Below are 10,841 nucleotides of genomic sequence, written 5' to 3'. Positions count from 1 at the left end.
CGTCAGGATGCAGCTGTCTCCAATTACCCATTTCTTCTGAAGCTATATAAAAGCCAGTGTTCTGTTCAGGAGGGAGATCATTCCTGGGAGGTCATTGCAGAGAGATTGATTGTGATATAGATCATTGCTGAGAGAGGAGGTTGATGGCTGAGGGTTATAGCATGTTGGTCGTTGGCATGTACTATGTTAGTTTGTTGTTGTTGGTAGCAGCTTTGGTATGTTCTGTGTTTGTTGCTTTGTCAGAGCTTCTTTAATGGCCTGAGTTCGTTTGTAGTGAAGTGGATTTTTCTCCTGTTTCATTTGTTCCCAGGGGGGAAGGGGAAGGCCCCTAGGGAGTGCTTAGTTAAGAGGCCTGTGGGCATACATATACCCGTAGTATATTCACTGACTAGGCACACTAAGAAAGACCTGGGCAGACCACCCCTGTATTTTGGTTAGTGCACCAGGTGGTGCTAAGTTAGGTAAGTAGTGGGTAGGCAGGTAAGATGGGAGAGGGGGGCTTTGACATTTACTCTCTTTGCTTTGGTTCCGCCCAGCCCCTTTTCCCCATATTACCGTGTGAAGGAATAAATTCCTAGTAAATGGTAAATTATCTGCCTTTTGTCATCCTTACTCGCACCTACAGTCCATACCTCTTTCTCTTCACGGAGAGTTGAGTTGTAGCAGGGTGATGGGTTCCCTCTTCAGAGGCGTGCGTAACAATGGTGCAAGCTTCAACTGTCACCCTCCCTGTTTCCGAGCAAGAGCCACAGATCACTCTTTCTTCCCCTCTCCTCTTCCTTCCCTTCCTCACCATTCATCCATTATTTTTGTTTGGCAAAGCTGAACCCTCATTTCACAGCTCAGGCAGTGGAGACCTCAGCTTCTTTGTGGTTACTTAATCCCTGAAGGTGAAAGTCTCTTCTCTTTGTTCTATGAGTTGATGAACACACGACTGCTTTTATAGACTTGTACTGATCATCTAGTGGCTACTACACTGGATCAGTACTGATCATCTAGTGGCTACTACACTGGATCAGTACTGATCATCTAGTGGCTACTACACTGGATCAGTACTGATCATCTAGTGGCTACTACACTGGATCAGTACTGATCATCTAGTGGCTACTACACTGGATCAGTACTGGTCTTCTAGTGGCTACTACACTGGATCAGTACTGGTCTTCTAGTGGCTACTACACTGGATCAGTACTGATCATCTAGTGGCTACTACACTGGATCAGTACTGATCATCTAGTGGCTACTACACTGGATCAGTACTGATCATCTAGTGGCTACTACACTGGATCAGTACTGATCATCTAGTGGCTACTACACTGGATCAGTACTGGTCTTCTAGTGGCTACTACACTGGATCAGTACTGGTCTTCTAGTGGCTACTACACTGGATCAGTACTGATCATCTAGTGGTTTATATACACTGGATCAGTACTGATCATCTAGTGGCTACTACACTGGATCAGTACTGATCATCTAGTGGTTTATATACACTGGATCAGTACTGATCATCTAGTGGTTTATATACACTGGATCAGTACTGATCATCTAGTGGTTTATATACACTGGATCAGTACTGATCATCTAGTGGCTACTATACTGGATCAGTACTGGTCTTCTAGTGGCTACTACACTGGATCTGTACTGGTCATCTAGTGGGTTATATACACTGGATCAGTACTGATCATCTAGTGGTTTATATACACTGGATCAGTACTGATCATCTAGTGGTTTATATACACTGGATCAGTACTGATCTTCTAGTGGCTACTACACTGGATCAGTACTGGTCTTCTAGTGGTTACTACACTGGATCAGTACTGGTCTTCTAGTGGCTACTACACTGGATCAGTACTGGTCTTCTAGCGGCTACTACACTGGATCAGTACTGGTCTTCTAGTGGCTACTACACTGGATCAGTACTGGTCTTCTAGTGGTTTATATACACTGGATCAGTGCTGATCATCTAGTGGTTTATATACACTGGATCAGTACTGGTCTTCTAGTGGTTTATATACACTGGATCAGTACTGATCATCTAGTGGTGTATATACACTGGATCAGTACTGGTCTTCTAGCGGTTACTACACTGGATCAGTACTGGTCTTCTAGTGGCTACTACACTGGATCAGTACTGGTCTTCTAGTGGCTACTACACTGGATCAGTACTGGTATTCTAGTGGCTACTACACTGGATCAGTACTGGTCTTCTAGTGGTTACTACACTGGATCAGTACTGGTCTTCTAGTGGCTACTACACTGGATAAGTACTGGTCTTCTAGTGGTTTATATACACTGGATCAGTGCTGATCATCTAGTGGTTTATATACACTGGATCAGTACTGATCATCTAGTGGTTTATATACACTGGATCAGTACTGATCATCTAGTGGTTTATATACACTGGATCATTACTGATCATCTAGTGGTTTATATACACTGGATCAGTACTGATCATCTAGTGGCTACTATACTGGATCAGTACTGGTCTTCTAGTGGCTACTACACTGGATCAGTACTGGTCATCTAGTGGTTTATATACACTGGATCAGTACTGATCATCTAGTGGGTTATATACACTGGATCAGTACTGATCATCTAGTGGGTTATATACACTGGATCAGTACTGATCATCTAGTGGTTTATATACACTGGATCAGTACTGATCATCTAGTGGTTTATATACACTGGATCAGTACTGATCTTCTAGTGGCTACTACACTGGATCAGTACTGGTCTTCTAGTGGTTACTACACTGGATCAGTACTGGTCTTCTAGTGGCTACTACACTGGATCAGTACTGGTCTTCTAGCGGCTACTACACTGGATCAGTACTGGTCTTCTAGTGGCTACTACACTGGATCAGTGTTGGTCTTCTAGTGGTTTATATACACTGGATCAGTACTGATCATCTAGTGGTGTATATACACTGGATCAGTACTGGTCTTCTAGCGGTTACTACACTGGATCAGTACTGGTCTTCTAGTGGCTACTACACTGGATCAGTACTGGTCTTCTAGTGGCTACTACACTGGATCAGTACTGGTCTTCTAGTGGCTACTACACTGGATCAGTACTGGTCTTCTAGTGGTTACTACACTGGATCAGTACTGGTCTTCTAGTGGCTACTACACTGGATCAGTACTGGTCTTCTAGTTGTTTATATACACTGGATCAGTGCTGATCATCTAGTGGTTTATATACACTGGATCAGTACTGGTCTTCTAGTGGCTACTACACTGGATCAGTACTGGTCTTCTAGCGGTTACTACACTGGATCAGTACTGGTCTTCTAGTGGTTTATATACACTGGATCAGTACTGATCATCTAGTGGCTACTACACTGGATCAGTACTGGTCTTCTAGTGGTTACTACACTGGATCAGTACTGGTCTTCTAGTGGCTACTACACTGGATCAGTACTGTTCTTCTAGTGGTTTATATACACTGGATCAGTACTGTTCTTCTAGTGGTTTATATACACTGGATCAGTACTGGTCTTCTAGTGGCTACTACACTGGATCAGTACTGGTCTTCTAGTGGGTTATATACACTGGATCAGTACCTGTCTTCTAGTGGTTTATATACACTGGATCAGTACTGGTCTTCTAGCGGTTACTACACTGGATCAGTACTGGTCTTCCAGTGGTTTATATACACTGGATCAGTACTGGTCTTCTAGCGGTTACTACACTGGATCAGTACTGGTCTTCAGTGGCTACTACACTGGATTAGTACTGGTCTTCAGTGGCTACTACACTGGATCAGTACTGGTCTTCTAGCAGCTACTACACTGGATCAGTACTGATCATCTAGTGGTTTATATACACTGGATCAGTACTGGTCTTCTAGTGGTTTATATACACTGGATCAGCACTGATCTTCTAGTGGTTTATATACACTGGATTAGTACTGGTCTTCTAGTGGCTACTACACTGGATCAGTGGTTGAAGATATCCCTCTGGTGTGGGAGCTGTGCTTTGGCAAAGTGGGTGTGGTTATATCCTTCCTGTTTGGCCCTGTCTGGGGGTATCATCAGATGGGGCCACAGTGTCTCCTGACCCCTCCTGTCTCAGCCTCCAGTATTTCTGCTGCAGTAGTTTGTGTCAGGTGGCTAGAGTCAGTTTGTTCAATCTGGAGTACTTCTCCTGTGTTATCCGGTGTCCTGTGTGAATTTAAGTATGCTCTCTCTAATTCTCTCTTTCTCTCTTTCTTTCTCTCTCTCGGGGATCCTGAGCCCTAGGACCATGCCTCAGGACCTGGCATTATGACTCCTTGCTGTCCCCAGTCCACCTGGTCGTGCTGCTGCTCCAGTTTCAACTGTTCTACCTGTGGCCATGGAAACCTGACCTATTCACTGGACGTGCTACCTGTCCCAGACTTGCTGTTTCAACTCTAGAGAGAGCAGGAGTGGTAGAGATATTCTTAATGATCGGCTATGTAAAGCAAACTGACATTTACTCCTGAGGTGCTGACTTGCTGCACCCTCGACAACTACTATTATTTAACCTGTCTACGATACTGGTTCCCAATTGGGGATCAACCCTCCCACGTTCAGCTGAAACGGTGGCGCATGGAACGCAAAAATATTCTTAAAAATATTTAACCTCCACACATTAACAAGTCCAATAGCTCAAATGAAAGATAAACACCTTGTTCATCTAGCCAGCAAGTCAGATTTCTAAAATGTTTTACGGCGAAAACATAGCACATATATATGTAAAACCACCACCAGACACAGCTCATTTCAATAGCCAAAACATGCAATCAACAAACGCAGGATTAAAAAATAAATCGCTCACTAACCTTTTGAAAATCTTCATCAGATGACAGTAATATGACATATTACACAGTACATATTTTTTTTTTTCAATAATATGCCATTTATATCCATAAATGTCCATTTACAGTGAGTTCACCTTCAGAAATTACTCAAAAATGCCCACAGGAAATCTATGTAGCGCGGCAAGATAACGTAAATAGACATCATAAACTTTGACTAAATATACATGTTCTACATATAGTTAGAAAGATACACTGCTTCTTTATGCAACCGCTGTGTTAGATTTATTTTTAACGTTACAGAAATCGCACACTATTCCATATGCTGAGACAGCGCTCAGTTCCAAGCTACATTTCCACGTAATGTTGGAGTCAACAGAAACACAGATTTAAGCATAAATATTCCCTTACCTTCGATGGTCTTCGTTCAGAATGTTCTGGAAGGCTTCATACTTACCCAATACATCGTTTGGTTTCAAGTCTTGCGTCTTTGTATTAGCTACTGCTAATAACATCAGCTGAAATGCACCCAAAACGTCCTCTGGTCCGGATAAGTTGCGCATCAAAACTTCAAAATTACACATTATATGTCGACTAAACAGGTCAAACTAAGTGCAGAAGCAAGCTTTATGATGTTTTAGACATGCAAAACAAACTTCAATTCAATCGGCCATCGTCTGCCCTTCTCTTGAGTGCTGGAAACAAAGGAATGGCTGGGACCAATTCGCGCCCATACGCACAGCCTATTCTCTCGTGGCACGCACTAATTTCACTCCCATAGGGTCAATTCTCGCGGGATTTGAACGATTTGAAGCTCTAATGAAAGAGGACATCTAGCGGAAGAGATAGAAAGTGTCCCCAGAATCATAGCTCGTTGGGAAGGGTGGGGGCCATGACGTCAAAGTTGCTCCAACTTTCATGGCCACAAAAACTAGTTTGGAAGAATGCCTGCCCTGTGAGTTCTGCTATACTTACAGACATAATTCCAATGGTTTTAGAATCTTTAGAGTGTTTTCTATCCAATAATAATAATAATTTTATTTGCATATATTAGCAATTTTTGACAGATTTTTTTTCCAGTTTATGTGTATGTCTGCCATATCCTTATTACCATGCTGGTCATTTATGAACGTTTGAACAGTTTGGCCATGTTCTGTTATAATCTCCACTCGGCACAGCCAGAAGAGGACTGGCCACCCCTCATAGCCTGGTTCCTCTCTAGGTTTCTTCCTAGGTTTTGGCCTTTTTAGGGAGTTTTTCCTTGCCACCGTGCTTCTACACCTGCATTGCTTGCTGTTTGGGGTTTTAGGCTGGGTTTCTGTACAGGGGCTTATATACACTGGGTTAGTATAGTGTGTGTGTGTGTGTGTGTGTGTGTGTGTGTGTGTGTGTGTAGCTACACTGGGTCTGTATGGTGTGTGTACAGTAGCTACACTGGATCAGTATGGTGTGTGTACAGTAGCTACACTGGATCAGTGTGTGTGTGTGTGTGTGTGTGTACAGTAGCTACACTGGATCAGTATGGTGTGTGTACAGTAGCTACACTGGATCAGTATGGTGTGTGTACAGTAGCTACACTGGATCAGTATGGTGTGTGTACAGTAGCTACACTGGGTCAGTATGGTGTGTGTACAGTAGCTACACTGGGTCAGTATGGTGTGTGTGTGTGTGTACAGTAGCTACACTGGATCAGTATGGTGTGTGTACAGTAGCTACACTGGGTCAGTACGGTGTGTGTACAGTAGCTACACCGGGTCAGTATGGTGTGTGTGTGTGTGTGTGTGTAGCTACACTGGGTCTGTATGGTGTGTGTACAGTAGCTACACTGGGTCAGTATCGTGTGTGTACAGTAGCTACACCGGGTCAGTATGGTGTGTGTGTGTGTTAGCACTACTGGGCCTGACTTGTAATCCCATTCATGTCTGAGGATCTCTGTCATTGTCATTCTGTGGTGTACATATGTCTCCTCCTCCTGCTCTTGGGACGTTTTATTTTATTTTGCTGCCATGGCCCAAGGTCTCTGTGATTGATAGCTAGTGCCAGCTTCTCTCAGCGTATTTATCAAACGTCCACCACTTAGATTGGTATGGTGCACACACGTACACACACACACACACACACACGTCCAGAGGTCAGATAGGCATCTGTCTCCTGTCTTCGATGACCTGTTTTTACAGCTTTCGGCTGAAAGTGAAATGGAAATGAGGTGTGTGTGTGTGGGAGAAGGGCAACAGTCATTCAGACATATAATGTACACACACACACACATTGCGGGACAGACAGACACAAAGAGAAAGACTGATAGACAGATGCACAGACATATTGAAAGACAGATATATAGACAGAAAAACACTGACTGCGAGACAGACATGCAGACAGACACAAAGACAAAGACAGATAAAGCCAGACAGACACAAAGAGAAGGACAGATAAAGCCAGACAGACAGGCGGACAGATAAAGCCAGACAGACACAAAGAGAAGGACAGATAAAGTGATACAGACAGACGGACAGACACAAAGAGAAAGACAGATAAAGCCAGACAGACAGGCGGACAGATAAAGCCAGACAGACACAAAGAGAAGGACAGATAAAGTGATACAGACAGACAGACAGACAGACACAAAGATAAAGCCAGACAGACACAAAGAGAAAGACAGATAAAGCCAGACAGACAGACAGACAGACAGACACAAAGATAAAGCCAGACAGACACAAAGAGAAAGACAGATAAAGCCAGACAGACAGGCGGACAGATAAAGCCAGACAGACAGACAGACACAAAGATAAAGCCAGACAGACACAAAGAGAAGGACAGATAAAAGTGATACAGACACAGACAGACAGACGGACAGACAGAGAAAGACAAAAACCTGTACTTTTTTTTATTTACGAAGCAAACCTCTTTATTCTCCAGCTAGGTACTGTTTCTGCAGAGAATATATTTGTATTCAGCATATTAAGAAATGTTGGCTCTTCATAAATATTAAACGTGTTCATTTGGATTGAGTTGTGATAGAGCCTCTTTCTTTTCCATTACCTGCACTGTAGAAACCTAATTTAAACTAAACTATTGGACTTCTAAATGTGATGAGCCTCTGCGGCTTTAATTCCACTGTTTAGGAGCCAGACTGAGCTCTTAGTGTTGGTTCCAGGAGTAGAGGAATACATTACTGATGGCTGATCAAAACCGCTACAAAATACATATATTATTCACCCTCCAACTTGGAGAGGCTGAGGAGGTGTTATGAGTTGAAAGCGCTCATTTCTTACCTACGCTACCAGGAAATATGCTAATTTGTTGTGGTAAATAATGTGTATCCCTGGCCAGGAGGGGAAGAGGTCAACACAAATAACATCTCCCTGAGGAGGAACTACTGAAGATGGAGAGGAAGAGAGAGGTCATGGGGAGAACACACACAGGGCAAAACATACTTTAGATGTTTATGAATTATGCATGGATGGTTATAGAAGATCTGCCAGAAAGATTCACCTACATTTTCATACTCTGTACTAGAAAGGCATTAAGGAATAAAAGGAGGAAGGAGGGTAGAAGGAACAGACATACAGTATATGTAGAAAGATGGGGAGCACTGAGGTTATGACTGGTGGGCCTAGTAGCACTGGTGTATGCGTGCCATGTTAGACGAACGTGTTTTGACAGCTGTGAGGTAAGAATGTGCAAATCAACAAATTAGGGTCAACGGGAGCAGTCAATGTGGGTGAACAACCATTAATATGGAACGAGGAATTAGAATAGACTGCATCTGGCCTTAAGAAGCATCACCAGAGTGATGCACAGGCCTGCCGTGCCTAAAATAGGACTCACATCTTCTAGAAGGTTTTTAAAGGCGAGATCAGGAGAGTCAGACATCCCAGTCGGGGTAATTTTGCTACTCGCCATTTGATGAACTGTACCATCCACTTGTGCTCTATCCTGTTAGAGCGATCCAGAAAAAGATGACTATATTGAGAGAATATCTACAGTGCCTCGCTAAAGTATTCATCGCCCTTGACATTTTTCCTATTTTGTTGCATTACAACCTGTAATTTGAATGGATTTTTATTTGGATTTCATGTAATGGACATACAAAAAATTGACCAAGTTGGTGAAGTGAAATTAAAAAAATAACTTGATTAAATTAAATGAAAAATATATTAAAAACGGAAAAGTGGTGCGTGCATATGTATTCACCCCCTTTACATATGTATTCACCCCCTTTACATATGTATTCACCCCCTTTACATATGTATTCACCCCCTTTACATATGTATTCACCCCCTTTACATATGTATTCACCTCCTTTACATATGTATTCACCCCCTTTACATATGTATTCACTCCCTTTGCATATGTATTCACCTCCTTTACATATGTATTCACCCCCTTTTCATATGTATTCACCCCCTTTACATATGTATTCACCCCCTTTACATATGTATTCACCCCCTTTACATATGTATTCACTCCCTTTGCATATGTATTCACCCCCTTTACATATGTATTCACCCCCTTTACATATGTATTCACCCCCTTTGCATATGTATTCACCCCCTTTACATATGTATTCACCCCCTTTACATATGTATTCACCCCCTTTACATATGTATTCACTCCTTTGCATATGTATTCACCACCTTTACATATGTATTCACCCCCTTTACATATGTATTCACCCCCTTTACATATGTATTCACTCCTTTGCATATGTATTCACCCCCTTTGCATATGTATTCACCCCCTTTACATATGTATTCACTCCCTTTACATATGTATTCACTCCCTTTGCATATGTATTCACCCCCTTTACATATGTATTCACCCCCTTTACATATGTATTCACCCCCTTTGCATATGTATTCACCCCCTTTACATATGTATTCACCCCCTTTACATATGTATTCACCCCCTTTACATATGTATTCACTCCTTTGCATATGTATTCACCCCCTTTACATATGTATTCACCCCCTTTACATATGTATTCACCCCCTTTACATATGTATTCACTCCTTTGCATATGTATTCACCCCCTTTGCATATGTATTCACCCCCTTTACATATGTATTCACCCCCTTTACATATGTATTCACCCCCTTTACATATGTATTCACTCCTTTACATATGTATTCACTCCCTTTACATATGTATTCACTCCCTTTGCATATGTATTCACCCCCTTTACATATGTATTCACCCCCTTTACATATGTATTCACCCCCTTTGCATATGTATTCACCCCCTTTACATATGTATTCACCCCCTTTACATATGTATTCACCCCCTTTACATATGTATTCACTCCTTTGCATATGTATTCACTCCTTTGCATATGTATTCACCCCCTTTACATATGTATTCACCCCCTTTGCATATGTATTCACTCCTTTGCATATGTATTCACCCCCTTTACATATGTATTCACCCCCTTTGCATATGTATTCACTCCCTTTACATATGTATTCACCCCCTTTACATATGTATTCACCCTCTTTGCATATGTATTCACCCCCTTTACATATGTATTCACCCTCTTTGCATATGTATTCACTCCCTTTGCATATGTATTCATCCATTTGCATATGTATTCACCCCCTTTACATATGTATTCACCCCCTTTGCATATGTATTCACTCCTTTGCATATGTATTCACCCCCTTTACATATGTATTCACCCCCTTTGCATATGTATTCACTCCCTTTACATATGTATTCACCCCCTTTACATATGTATTCACCCTCTTTGCATATGTATTCACCCCCTTTACATATGTATTCACCCTCTTTGCATATGTATTCACTCCCTTTGCATATGTATTCATCCATTTGCATATGTATTCCCTCCCTTTGCATATGTATTCATCCATTTGCATATGTATTCACACCCTTTGCATATGTATCCCCCCCTTTGCATATGTATTCACCCCCTTTGCATATGTATTCACCTCCTTTGCATATGTATCCCCCCCTTTGCATATGTATTCACCCCCTTTGCATATGTATTCACCCCTTTTGCATATGTATTCACCCCCTTTGCATATGTATTCACCCCCTTTGCATAT

This window comes from Oncorhynchus mykiss, chromosome 27 (genome assembly GCF_013265735.2).
Source record: "Oncorhynchus mykiss isolate Arlee chromosome 27, USDA_OmykA_1.1, whole genome shotgun sequence".
In the NCBI taxonomy this organism is placed as follows: domain Eukaryota; kingdom Metazoa; phylum Chordata; class Actinopteri; order Salmoniformes; family Salmonidae; genus Oncorhynchus; species Oncorhynchus mykiss.
Note: the sequence above shows the minus strand (reverse complement) of the source record.